A 14,348-nucleotide genomic window follows, 5' to 3' on the forward strand; every position below is an offset into this window, starting at 1 on the left:
CATAGCGACCCTTCCAGGATTCCAGATGGCGGCTGAGGTGAATGTCCCTACAGTTGATAGCTCCCAGGGAGCAAGTTTTGACTTCTAGCATTCCCAGGGTGGGAGCAGAGCATTCCTGGGGTCTAGTTCCGCAGTGTCAGCTGACCATTAGGGAAATTCTCAGGCCCTTCCTTATCTCTGCCTATGTCACTTCCCAGGCAGGGGTTTCTGTTTCCTGGTCAACTGTAGTGGACTCCCTTCACCTCCACATACCTCTGGTTCCTTATCTGTAAAGGATTCGGAGATCAACTGCCTCAAAGAACTGTTGTCTAAAGACTTGATTGGGTTAGCCATATAAAATACTGGCAGCGGTGCCTGACACACAGACAAAGGTTCAAGATCTTACTGTTTAGACTTGTAGAGGCAGAGAACAGCTGGTGGCAGGGCACTCTGAGATTAAAGAGAACTCTTGGTACTAAAAAACATTCACCCTGAGTTTCAGACCCTTTCCCAGGGGTTCATGTCTGCCCCAGATCTTCTAAGGGAAGCAAAGTCCTGCTATGCTAATAAGGCCTGAGTAGTTTTAGTCTTAGGTATCACATTCCTCCCAGGAAAGGGACCATTTCTATGAAGGAGTCATCTTGACCGTCTCTTTAAGTCAGTTGACAGACTATCTTGAACCTCTCTGGCTTTCTCCAGAACTGCAGTCCATTACTCTAGAGCTCTGGACAGTGTTTGTCTTGGAAGTCAGATGGCAAAAGCCATCTGACACCCCAGCACCACAGTAATATGTCCAAAGCAAAGGCCAAGGCAATGGCAAACACTTGCCTGTGGCAGTCTGGGTCCTTTTCTCTGCTTCCAGAGTTTATTCCATTTCAGAGCTCTATGAAATAGGTCCTTTAGATAAAGACCAAGAACACGGTAGTGTAAGTGCTGGGAAGCATAGTCATTTATGAAGGACCTCACCTCGGCTCCAAACAAAGTCATTACCGGTGTCGGGGACGTGTTCAGGCTGATTTAGGGGAGGGTTGCCTTTTTATGTCCACAAGGATGTTTGCTCAAATGCAACAGTACAGGCACTCCCCAAAGGGCTGTTAGACTAGAACACAGGGAAACATAAAGGGCACAGGCAGGCAACAATTTCTCCTGAAGCCCATGCACAGGTTAGGTGGGCTGTTAGGTCATCAAACGTCCTGTGGAGAGGGAGGCACCCATCCTTCACAAAAGCAGGAGGCTAGAGAGTGTGTGCGGTGAAGGCCCAGCAGAAAGACCATCTGATCACAGGGAAGAAACAGCTTTCACTCAAACACACCTGCATGGTAACAGAGACAAGCCAAGATGCAGATTCATCCAACAAAATCAAAGCCAATGCCCAAGCTGACTGGTCACTAAAGTCCCCGTCTGCACCTGTGTAGACTTAAACATCCTTCTGCACCTATTCGCACCCTGTGTAAAACCGTAAGATTTAAAAGACGAAACCCATTTGACCTGAAACAAAGGTATTTTTCTGCATGAACTAAACTTGTCCAGCAGTGGAGGCTTTGAAGAGTCCAGTAAATCTGGCCTGAAACCAAGGACTGTGCATTCTTCAAATGTTTCAGCGTCATGAAGCCACCGGTCTTGTGTGATTCCCTTGCTTCCTCTCTTCCTCCCACAAGAATGCATCCTGTACTCCAAAACAGCTTGCAAAGATGTGTATAAATGAGGAACAGAAAGTAATGTAAGGAAATCAGGATAAATATAGAAGAAATAATATAAAACCAGGAGCTGGAGAATGATCTAATGAATTCCCAGCACTCTTGAGTTTCACAGAGTTTTTTCTTAGCACATCTCTCAATATAGAACCCTGACCCTGTCACTACACTATTGCACATCAAAAGCAATTCCACAGGGAGCCAAAGAGTGTAGACTAGCACATGGTACCCAGAGAGCCCAGCATGCTTCAGGAAGAGCTCTGAGAGCATGTACCTCTGAGGAAAGGATGTGCCAGCTGTCCCCAGGCTCCTTCTGAAGATACTGCTGCCTTTGATGAATCCGTTGGTAGATGTGGATTGCAGAGTCTGGTATGATGTCAATTACAGGTTTAATAGTATAGACCACGGCTACTCTACAATACAGGCTAAGTGCTCCATGATGGGCCTGTACCATCTGGAGCTGGCCTGGTTCCAGCTGTGGAGAGCATGGTAAGGTGTTCTGTCCCTCTACTGACAGATATATACCAAGGCAATCTTGAAAATTCTCGGGGTTTGATGGATCAGTGGACAGAACAGGAAGTTGACAAACACGTAGAAATTTGGTATCTAAATTTTCGGGTGTGTGGGAGGATGGGTGGTCTTACAGACTAGCATCAAATCCAATCCAACTATCTCGGTACTCATCAGAAAAAAACCTTCAAACATGTTGGATATTTTGTAGACAATGAAATTCGGCGTGTCTTGAGTAGCAGCATGGGCAAGTCCTTAATAACAGAAGTGAGGGGGAAAAAAGACCCTTGAAACTACAATTTGCTATGCAAGATTGATAAATTTGTTCACAAGACTGATAAAAACCGGCTATTAGAAAGTAAAATCAAATGAATGCACTGCTAAGAGAAGACATTTTTAAAAAAGAAAAGTCAAAAGGCAAAGCCAAACTAAGATCGAAAATCTCTGGCAATTTATGTCAGAAACAAGAGTTTAATATCACTACGATTAGAAAAAGCTCTTATAATGGAGACTAAAAAAGACTAAAGCGTAACACAAAGATAAATAAGAGATGTGTATCATTTACTGGGAGCAGAGAGAAATGCCCCTCCGTACTTAACACAAACTGTACAACTTTTCTGGTAACCGAATGAACAAAAAACTAAGCTGAGATATTATTCCTCAGTTATCCTACTGACGAAGAACAAAAATTCTGAGAATCAGTTTGCCCGTGGACACACAGACATGTCCACATATTCTTAAGGATGGGAAAGTACCAAGCCCTGTTATGTCTGGATGGAGAGCTGAGTCACACCAAACAAAAAGAAACAAAACAAAACAAGAGAGCCTTGGCAATTTTCATCTTTTTCCGGCCATCATTTGCACTTGAGGACACACCTTCATGGGTGCAAGTACGGTACGGCTCTGGAGAGGACTCACTGCCTCGCTGTCTGTCAGATAAAAGATAAGAAACAACCCAGGAGTCAATCGAGACAGGGCTGGCTGAATCCACTCACGTCCACCCACCCAGTGAACCATTACACACGAAAGAGAAAGAAGACAGCCCTCGTGGTTGCTCAGGAATGAATTCCAGGCTGTCCGGAAAAGCAGCCAGGGCAGGGTGAAGAAGGCACACAGGGCGTGCTTATCCTGTCTGAGAGAAAGGGAAATGAGAATGGACACAAAAGATGTTTATTTTACCAGAAGACAAAAAGGCTAAACAAAAAGGAACACAGGCTTGTGTGTGTGTGTGGGGGGGGGGGGGGTTGGCCGATTCCTATGAAGTTATTATATTATGTAGTTATGTCATGAAAATATTTTACATTGTCTGAAAATACTAATTTGGGGAAAGGGACCTAATAGGTGATTTTACACACACACACACACACACACACACACACACACACACACACACACACACACACACACAGAGCCTGGGGCTGGAGCCATGGGTCCGCAGGTTCCAGTACCATGTCAAGTGGCTCACGACAGCCCGTAACTTCTGCTCCAGGAAGTTTGACACCCTTTTATTCCACTAACATGCATGTTTCCACAGACAGATATGCATGCACACACACACAACTAAAAAAAAAATCTTCAAAAGGACCTGTTTATCAGATTGATAATACGAACACACAAAGAAATGACTAAAGACACAGGGTTTAAGCCCAGCGCTCTGCGTCTGTAGTGGGATATGTCCTAAAGACACACGAATACAAATCACAATGAAGAAAATGTCACTTGGTCACTTTATTGCCAGTAATAATATCTGAGTTATCGATTTGAAGCTCTTTTATGTAAGAATCTTCATGTGAACTTATTCATATATGAGAATCAAAATTCCAGTTGGGGAAGATACGACACAAAAATACTTAAAAGCTAAAACCTTTTGAGAAATACTTGATGTGTTAAATTTGGTCTGAGATGTGGTTGACTATAAAAATGTGTTTCTTAGCTTTCTCTAGTAAGGGGTCTCCGATCTCTAAGGAGGGCTTGATCTTGATTTTTAAGTTTCTTGTTAAAAAGAGACAAAATAGCTCAGAAAAAGGGACTGATTCAAGGTTTGAAAGAGTGGAAATATAAAGTCTGTGTAAACCTACAAAGTGGCTCAAAAATAACAAATTTTAGCTAATAAACATAGAAAGAATAACAGTTTAAACAAATTATTGCCAGGCTGGGGGTGGCACACACCTTTAGTCCCAGCACTTGGGAAGCAGAGACAGGAGGATCTTTCTGAGTTACAGGACCGCCTGGGCTACACAGAGAAACACTATCTGGAAAAACAAAGCCAAAAGAAATCACCAGTTGTCCAATTCAGGTTATCAAAGAGAGCAACAGCCATCTCGAGGAGAGAGGCCAAGGAACGGCTCTAGCCTTATAGTTCTGATAGTTTCAGAGGGGAAAAAAGTCCTTTTCTTCACGGTGTGACTTCATGATCCCCACTTTAACCCAGGGACTGAAGTCACTTCACCTGAAAGTTGACATGGGACATGGAGCCTCTAAATGTGATGTTACACACAGCATCACGTATGTATATGTAAACTTCATGCTCGGAGTGCTCACCCTCATTTGTGTAGCCTTCAAGCATAACTCCAACTTACAGGGAATGTGGCAGCGGTGGACAGGTCAGAGGAAGAGAGTAACAGGGCACACATAGGGTAAAGGGCAGATGGATCGATACCCCAGGGAAGTCAATGGCCGTGCAAAAGGAAAGCAAGTTAGCAGGGCTGCTTTAGAACAAGAATCAGATAACAGGTCAGTGCTACAGACAAACAGATACATGATGGACCAAAGGGCTTTGGGTTCATGGGGAGAGCTGAATCCAGACCTATGTGACATGAATTATTAATGTTCTTAGCTGTTATGGAGCAGTGTGGTGATAAGAGTGAAACATCTCTACAGCTATGTGGCGTGCTCTAAGAGACTCAGCACCTGACAGTTTGAACAGTTCAGCAGTCTGCACACAGAGCGAACCATACTTCCTTCATTTACATGCGTGTGCGTGCACATATCAATTAGTCCAATATGGCAACTATTAGCAGCTATTAGATCTAGGCGTCTGCTGTCTGGTACTTTGTCGTATTTTTTTTCTTCTCCTTCTTTAAATGTGCAGTCTTGGGATCACACACCAGGCAAACATCCCAACCTGAGCTCCGTCTTTAGCCTTGTAGTATTCTTAAGGTTTTCTTAATATTTGAAAAAATACTTTTTTCCTGAGACAAAGTCTTGCTAGGTAACTCAGGCTGGCCTCCTGCCTCTGCCTCCTGATAATGGAACTGTGAGTGTGAACCAAACCTAGTTAAATTGCTTTTTTTTCCTAACAAAAACTTAGGAAAAGAATCGGGTGAGTTGGTGCGTGCCCAATATCTCAGCACGTGGAAGGCTGGGGCAGAATGTTGTTTAAAAGCCAGCTTTGGTTACATAGTCAGACACTGTCTCAGGCTTTGTAAGAGAGAAGACAACTCTTAGAATGGTCCTGATCCAAGGGCTAAAACGGTGTCACATTTCACAAGTCAGGATAAATGTTAGCTTGAATTTACTACAGAGAGTAGGTACTTACTTCTGTACTAGAAAAATTCCTCCAAGACACCCATTAAATACCCACATTTGTAGAAATTACTTTCTGAAGATGATATTCTGATTTGGGTGAATCCTCTGAAGATAAACTCAAAATACCAGAAGTGAGGTCCCTTCCGGAGTCTCTGGGGGGGAAGCACATTTCTGGCCATTTTTATCCTTGAAAAGTTGTCTGCTCTCTTTGGCTTATCGTCCGTTCTTCCATCTCCAAAACCAATGCTACTGTTACTACCTTTCTCTGTGACCAGGCTCTCCCGACTCTTTTAAGGGCCTGTGTAATAACTTCAGCCTATCCAAGTAACAGAAGCCAATGTTTCTATCTATGGGACTATCTATAGACTCTGTAGGATGAAAACGGCAAAATCCCCATTCCCTAAAGGTGCCACAGTCAGGATTCCGGTGTGGACATCTTTGGGATCCACTGTGCTGGGACAGACGCTGGGACAGTCAATGAGATACAAGCAGAGGCCTGATAACAGCTCACACTTCCTCTTCCATGTTTTCCCTTTAGGATCCTCCTTTAGAACCAGCTGCCATGCAGTGAAGAGCCCAAATCAGGCAGTGGGGAGGCCACATGAAGAGAAGCAAGCCTTGCGGTAATAGGCCCTGTTGTGCACCCAGCATAACTTACCAGGGTGTGAATGAGCAAGTGCGCCATCTTGGAAAGGCGCCATCTTGGAAAGGCATCTATTCCTGGTCCAGTCAGTGTAGATAACCACGCCGCTGAGCCCTTCCCAAATAACAAGGAAATGAAAGACTGCTGTTCTCTTATGCTACTATGTTGTGAGGTAGATTTTTTTAAAAAATGATAACATCCAAATTGAGATGGTTGTTTGCTTTGAACCAATGAAACATTGGAGAATATAGACTATTAAGCATGTTAACTTTGGCTTTGCCTTACTGCCATCCACCCTTGATTATGATAATGATTCCAAAGGAGAGCCCATTATCTATTTGTCTGTGAAAACAAAAGTTAGACTACCCATTAGAAGACAGTGTCTTTCTTCCTCTCCCTTTAGCAAGAGGGAGGCCTCTAAGTGTTCTAAAAGGGGGATGAAATCAAACAGCGATCATAATATAATGTAGGAGGGCTAGAATACCACAGGAAGTCATAAGCTCACTAATCAGGAAGCCTGCCTGTATCTCTCAGCCAACTAAGTGCAGTTCTGTGAGATAGATAACTTCTCCCAGGTCATTGGGATGAGCATGGTTGTTGATTCCACCCAGGGCTATTGTTTTAAGTGTGATTCAGATGTTAGCTTGGCCTGTTTGTTACACTCTGTCTATATATTCTGCTGAACCGGGGCTTCCATTAAGCCACTGGCTCAGCTAACCCATAGCCCAGGGGATTGATTCTCAGGGTCCTGATCTTACCATGAGCTTTTTCTACGCCACTGGGAGGAAACCAGTTCTTTTCTGTGCTGTGAGAATGTGTTTGTGGTTTCATTATTCTTGGAAAATGTGCTTAAAATTATTCATCCTCGGTTCCCTTCCTTCTGGGTCTACCATGCTTCCAGTAGCTGCCAGGGAATAAATGGACACAGCCTCAAGTCGGGGAAGCAGCACCCAAGTCTAAGTCATCTTTTTAATTTATAGCTCAGGGCATAAAAAACGTTGACCTAGCAAGATGTGGGCTTAAATGGTGCCCTGATGGCAAACAGCAGAATCATTCTCATTTCTCCATGGCTGCGGAAGACTGGCGGCATTTTCTCTCTAAACCATTTTCAAGTCTCCATGTAACTAACTTGACCTAGACCCACACAGTCGTCCAGTCATCTCTTCTTGCTTTGCAGCATTGAATGAACACCTGTGGCTTTGTGCTGCTAACGTAAGAGCTGCCTGGCAGATCCGCACTTGGGACTCATTCCCAGGGTGCCTAAACCCACAGACAGGAAGGAAGTCAGAGTTGATTGGATCCTGTAGCCCAGCCTGCCACTCAGTGTCTCAGGCTGCTGCCACACTATTAACACTGCGTTTGAGGGAGGGGAAAACTTGCATATATATATATATATGACTCTGAAATGCCAACTGTCAAGGGACTAATGGTAGATTCCTTAGAAGAGAAAAATAAACTTGTCCACAGATGTTATGGACTATGGATAATGTGCTCAGTTCTAGGCATTATGGGTAATGCCCCCGTATTCTCAGTGCCCAGTTTTCTTAACTAGAGCCACAGAAGTAGAAATACTGGTAAGAGACTCACTGGCTAATGAAGGGAATAAACACCACAATAGCTATGGGCTGTGTTTTAAGAAAAGGTACGGATTTGAAAAGCTTGGGGCAGAAGATTAGAAATAGCAGGAGGATGAATCGAGAAATGAAATGATACCTGACAGCGAAGGAAGTCAGAGCTGGGAAGGGAGCAATAGTTTTGTTGTCTTAAATAGAAGCTACTGACCCAGCCAAGTACAATAGCCTGGGGCCACTAAGTATGGGGCAAAGGGACCCAAACATCTCCACAGGCCTTGAGGCAACTCAAGGAGGGCAGTGAGGACAGTTACAACTATTCATAGCGATGTTCCCTCATGCTGTGGCCCCAAGTTCTATATTCATTGTTTGAAATAAGCAGGAGATGGTGTCCAGTGGTCACTATTTAGAAAACTCGCCATCCATAAAAGAGTTCCTCTAAGTTTGGGCATATGAATGCATAAACTTAGCGGAGTTGGAAACTCATTTATCTGCAAAAGCAGCTCATTCCCAAAGCATGGGGTTTGAACTTAACTTCCCCATCACTTCTCAAGGCTCGGGAACTGTTATATGCCCTCCAACAATCATGTCTCCAGGACACTCTGGCCTCCAGTAGCCTTGTCTAGTCTAACTTGGCCTTTGTGTGACAAAACTGTTTTTCAGTGTGTACCTGTAGCCCAGTGCTGATACAGCACCCAAAGGGGCTCCCTGTACTCAGAAGGAGACACAGTTTAGAACAGCCTCCAGGTCACCTAAAACCTGGCTTCACTGCCTCCCTCCCATAGAGTTTCTAGCTCAATGGAGATAGGCACTGATTCTGAAGGCCACTTTTCCTCCTTTTTTCCCTAGTGTGTGTGTGTGTGTGTGTGTGTGTGTGTGTGTGTGTGTGTGTGTGTGTGTATGTGGTGTGTGGTGTGTGTGTGTATGTGGTGTGTGTGTGTATGTGGTGTGTGTGTGTATGTGGTGTGTGGTGTGGTGTGTGTGTGTGTGTGTGTGTGTGTGTGTGTGTGTGACGGTAGAAGAGACGATGCAGATGTCATGGTACCAATCTGGAGGTCAGAGGATAACTCTGTGTGTTGGTCCTTGCCTTCTTCCTCATCGGGGACAGAATCTCTTTGTTGTTGATAGCTGTGTGTGCCAGCTTGGCTTATGAGCTTCCAGGGAACATCCTGTCTTTACCTTCATCACCCCATCGATTAGTGGGATTGCCAACATGTGCCACCATAGCCGGATTTGTCTAAGATTGGAGGATCTGAACGTAGGGCCCCACACTTGCCTAGTCAACACCTTATTGGCTGAGCCATCTCCCCAGGTCAGGATGCTGTTACACTGATCCTGAGTGTGCAGAGTTGTGAGGTCGCAGGGGACCTTTCGTGCCTGTGTGCAAGGGGAAATGGCCGCTGTCTTGTCACTACCAATGCCATCAGTCTCTTCAGCCAGGCCCAGTGGAGGCCATGACAGGAGGTAAAACAGCCACTGATACTGACTGCCCTTCCCCAGGCTTGGGCAGCCATAGCCTAACTCAACCACATGATACCCGGAAGTGGTGCTCCATTCACATCTAGACTGATGGCCATCAGGCCTCAGGAGGAGAACTTAATTCTAGCCAAGGATAAGCAAAGCTGGTCTTACCCCATTACGGAGATCCATTTATAGCATGTCAAAACCCAGGCCCCCTGCAAAGACACTTCATCTGACCCAAATATTTGTCCTTCTGTACAAAATGTGTATATAAGATACCCGTAACTGGCTCACCAGAAATGGCCTGGGGGAAGGAATCTTAATCTTCCCATTTCTTTCTTCCTGTCTAAAAGGCCCAAGCAGGAAATTGGGAGAATATTAGTCATTCATCGACTCCAGGGTTTGTGGACCACCTGGGGGTTTAATTAGGGTTACAGTCCTTACTGGTACCCTAAGCCAAGGGGAAGTCTGAGCAGGGACAAGCTGTGTTATGTGGAGAAGCTGTGCTTTGCCACTCAGCTCAGTCTTTGCTTTTTTTGAGAGAGGTTCTTTCTGTGTAGCTCTGTGTAGCTAGCCTTGGATTTGTGATCCCGCTACTTCAACCTCTGGAACGTGGACAGTAGAGACTTATACTAGCATCCTGGCTCAAGTAGGGGGTCCTTTAAATGACCCTGAACACTCCCAAACACCCCCGGCATTCAGAGGGGAAGAGTTACTTTGAGTGAGGATTGTATACAGGGGCTCTGTCCCAGGGCATGAAGTGCCCCCTTCTCAGCACATCTCTCCTACCAGCTGTCCTTCGAGCTTTTTCCCCAGTCCCCTGTTCAATGGGAGATGGGTCACCTAGACAGCACTGCCAGTTTGTGTTTGTCCCTGGGTCCTTTGTGGCTGCTACCTGCCCCACTCCCCAACACAGGCAAAAAGAGTCAAGAGAAAGAGCTTCTTCTCGCTCTGATGAAGGCTCCTGCTGGGTCTGTAGCCACCAAGACTCTCTGATAACAGTGTAAAAGGATAGTTTCCAGGGGCTCCTCTCTGCTAAGCTAATTGCTCTGGGAAGCCCCATGGGGGCAGGCATGTGAGGTAAGACCCGAGACCCACAAACAGGCACTGGCCTGGGGTGGTAGACCATGTGTACAACCGCTGTGATAACTCAGGCTATGATTCTAGAAAGCAACAGGCCAGCTCCCTTCAGCCACTTTCACCATGTCTGAAACAACCCCCCAAACCCTCTCCTGTTTCTGCATTACCCCACCCCTGATTGCTTTTGGAGGAAAGGGTTAACCTGACTTACACTTCCAGATAGCAGCCCAGCCTACCCCAGAGGGAAGCCAGGGAAGAAACTCAGGGCAAGAACCTGAGGCAGGAACTGAAGCAGAGACCATGTAAAAATGGCTTACGGGTTTGCTTCTCTAGGCTCACTAAACTTGCTTTCTTATACAATCAGAACTAGCTGAGGTGACATTGCCCATAGTGGCCAGGGCCCTCCCATACTAATCATTAATCAAGACAATGCCTCACAGACTTACCTAGGGGCTGATCTGATGGGGCATTTTCTCAACTGAGGTCCCCCTTCCTAAATGACTCTAGCTTCTGTCCCGGTGACAAAAAAAAAGTAGCCAGCACAGTGAGCGATGCTCTGACTTCTGACAACTGCGTTCTCTTGTTAGGCTGAAGGCCAAAGCCACCCCACCACCTCCCACCCCATGTTGTCCTCATCCCTAACCACACCAGCTTCACTCCCTGCAGGTCTCAGCTCAAACATGTTCTCTAGCAAGGTTCCTCACAAACCTTGTCCCCAGCAGACCCCCACTTCCTCCCCTAATGACCCCATCGTCATCCTGTGGAGTTTTACTGTGATTCATCACCATCTAAAATGAGCTTTTAAAGCGACATACTTCATATTTAAGACCTGTGCCTCCCTCCTTTCCAGAAGTAAAAGGACAGGACTCTTGTGCGCCCCACCGTGTCCCCCGCATGCGCCACCGTGGCTGGCACGCAGCAGGTGCTCAGTAAATATTTGCTTTCATAAATGAATAAATACGTCCCACCATTTGCAAAAGAACCTGAGAAATAACTTGAGGTAACTGGACAAGGGCACATGTGCCAGTTACTGTTGGGGGGGGGGAGGTGTTGAAAAGATAATAATTTACATAGCCAACAAAAGAGGGCTCATGTCAATCAGGGCTTTGGCATGATTAATTATTGAATGCTATTTAGCATGGATGAGCTAGTTATTCAAGCACTGGTGTGGAAAGATGCCCAAGATATTATAACAAAAGCAGGTTAGAGTATGCATAGGCATGATTCATTGACGGTTTTTTTTAAAAAAACTTTCTAATATCAATAATGCACACATACATATGTGCACCAAAAACCTTAAACGAGAGCAAGGGAAATTGGAGAAAGGGTGATCAGCGCTCGAGCCCGGTGGCTGTGTTTACTTCCGAGGCAGGTGGTACGATGTGTTCCGATTGATTTCTTTTGTTCGTATTTTCTGATATTTAAATAATGAATGCATATTGCCTTCATAAGAAGGAAAAGCTAGAGTACAGTGGGAGGAAGAGAAATGTCCTGCGCGGATTCACACCCCCGGCTGAGGAGTCATGGGAGGTGGGGTGGTGGAGGGGCTGGGCGCACAAAGAGCCTGGTAAGATAGTCCCTGGATGGAACTGTTGGGAGTAACAAGTCGCTTCCTGTTTTGAGCTGACCTCAGAGAAAATATACTTGTTAGCTAATCAGAGCAGAAGCCCCCGGGCATATTTCTTCCCATGGAGAGAGACCAGCTGTGGCTTCCTTCCATGTTATCGTCTGCTGGTATTCTCCACCGGTTCTGAACACTGGGCTCCACGGTTAGAGGAGGGACCCGTTTGTCAGCACCAGGCACCTGGGCTCTCAGCCCTAATCCTGGGAAGAGCTAATGGAGCCTTGGATCCACTGGACACCTCATAAACATCCAGAACGAGATCCTGCCTAAGACCTCACCAGTGGCTCTGGGGACAGTTTCCAGTTCACATGCCAGGGAGGGGAGGAGAGCTGCTGCACGTGGACTGTACCACGTCTACGTTCACTGGGTGTCGAGATAGCTAGAGAGCCACTTCGCCGGCAGTAAGTGAAAATCAACTGCAAGGACAAAGACCAAATCTATGGTTACCATGAGTTGATTTAAAATGGACTATGCGCTATGGAGTCTGGTATAATACCTTGTTTCTGCACTTCAGTTTCGCCATCGATCAAGAGAGGCTGTTGGAGGCGAAGGTTTTGTGGCGTTGACAGGCTGCTGCTCCAGCACCAGAGAATTACACTCTTGAAGACGATAAGTTACTTTCGAGGTGCTAAGTTAGATTATCGGCTGCCTCAGCACAGACATCAGGAGCTCGGCAAAAAAATGAGATCCCTGTGGGCTGGCCTGAGCAGGGTGGACCTCCCGACAAGGTGCCAGCTAAACAGGACGGTGTTGAGCGCCTTTCAGCCAGGTGGAGCGCCCAGGGACCTTCCTTTTCAAGACAGACCTTAGCCATGGATGATTTTCTAGGGTTCCAAGCTGAGGGCGGGTTTGTGAATCCCAGAGCTCCAAATTATCAGTAGAGATAATTTTACAGAGCCTGCACCATATCCGGTGGCTGCCAAAAGCAAGGTCTATGCTGCCAAATACCAGCATCAGGGACTTCTTTCAGAGCATGAAGGGGTGGGTGGGTGGGAGTACCAGGATATAGAAACAAGTCTGTACAAGACGGCAGTGTGGGTGAGCCCAGGCTTTCTCCGTGTGAGGTCTCCATGCTGGCTGCATGGCAGGCATGGCATAGACTATAAATCTCATCTCAGACCTAGATCTGTTGAATTAGAAACCCAGCAACAGTTGGGCAGTGGTGGCTCACACCTTTAATCCCAGCACTCAGGAGGCAGAGGCAGGAGGATCTTTCTGAGTTCGAAGCCAGTCTAGTCTACAGGGTAGGTTCCAGGACAACCAGGGGACACACCCTGTCTCAAAAAGCAAACCCCTCCAAAAAGCAAGTGATATGTGACTGACAAGCCTTCCAGGTGACCATTATATGACACACTATGACGCAACGCTAGTGGAAGGAAAGGGGTTCAAATCTAAGACCTAGCAGTTGGTCATACCCGGGAACTCACCATATGGCATTGCTTTTCCTGTCTATAATAACATGAGCATCAGTAGTTCCTATCTAGGGGGATTCTCGGGGTGCTTGATTCCAGTAGTCAATCTACATGGAGTGCCTGTGCCAAGTATCACGGAAGTATGTCTATATCGGAAAGTCTCCCAAAGGAAACCAACACACGCTAGCGCTCGCAGAGGCTGTAGGAGCAGAGGAGCGGCGGCTGGTTTCTTCCCTTCCTTTCTGGTTCTGAGAAACTTTTGCTGGAAGTAGTCTCGCACTCCGAAAGCCAAAGGAGAGCCCTAGCACAGTGCCGTGAAAGCCCGTGGCTGAGGCACTTCTCCGGGGCCCGTGGCCGTCGTGAGGACGTACAGCAGGTGCTCTGTCATTAATCCATCAGCAGTGACAGCCTGCGATGCTCTGTCAGGGTGTGACATATTTCAACACCAATCAAGGAAAGAGCTTGCAAGCGTGCCGATGGCTAATCAAGGCTGCAGACAGGGACACACTCTGGCACACTTGTTAATGGCATTCTCCATTAAACTAGAGCCGCCCAGGTGTAAAATAGCCACCCTTGATAGGAACCTGTGTGAGCTCAGAGAGAGGGGCCGGCAGACAGCTGAGGGCTTTCCAACACTGCTTCACTTAACTACGACACGACAGAATATCCCTCAGAACAGTTGCTCGTGTTTAAAAATATGTCACAAAATTGACGGCGAGGACCTCGCTCGCGCGCTGACAGGGTTTTACATTTTTATCTTTAAATATTTCCCAGTAGGTGAATTACCCAAATTAGTCAATAATAGAACCCAAAATGACTGTGTTTAGCCAATTGAGTGTGACATCA

General features: G+C 46.2%; 1 protein-coding gene across 4 annotated transcripts in view; it reads right to left on the reverse strand.

Moving 5' to 3' along the window:
- Window positions 1-14,348, reverse strand: part of Klhl29 (kelch-like family member 29) — a 304,134-nt gene that overhangs the window by 249,684 nt on the left and 40,102 nt on the right. For 2 of the 4 annotated variants that reach the window (XM_006239857.5, XM_039111920.2), the window contains exon 1: window positions 1-11,078. This exon is cut by the window's left edge. The exons of the other annotated variants lie outside the window; for them this stretch is intronic. The gene's annotated coding sequence lies outside the window, so the exon portion shown is untranslated. Of the gene's footprint in view, window positions 11,079-14,348 lie in introns of those variants that run through there. 4 annotated transcript variants of the gene reach the window in all.

Source organism: Rattus norvegicus, chromosome 6, assembly GCF_036323735.1.
Source record: "Rattus norvegicus strain BN/NHsdMcwi chromosome 6, GRCr8, whole genome shotgun sequence".
Classification (NCBI taxonomy): Eukaryota; Metazoa; Chordata; class Mammalia; order Rodentia; family Muridae; genus Rattus; species Rattus norvegicus.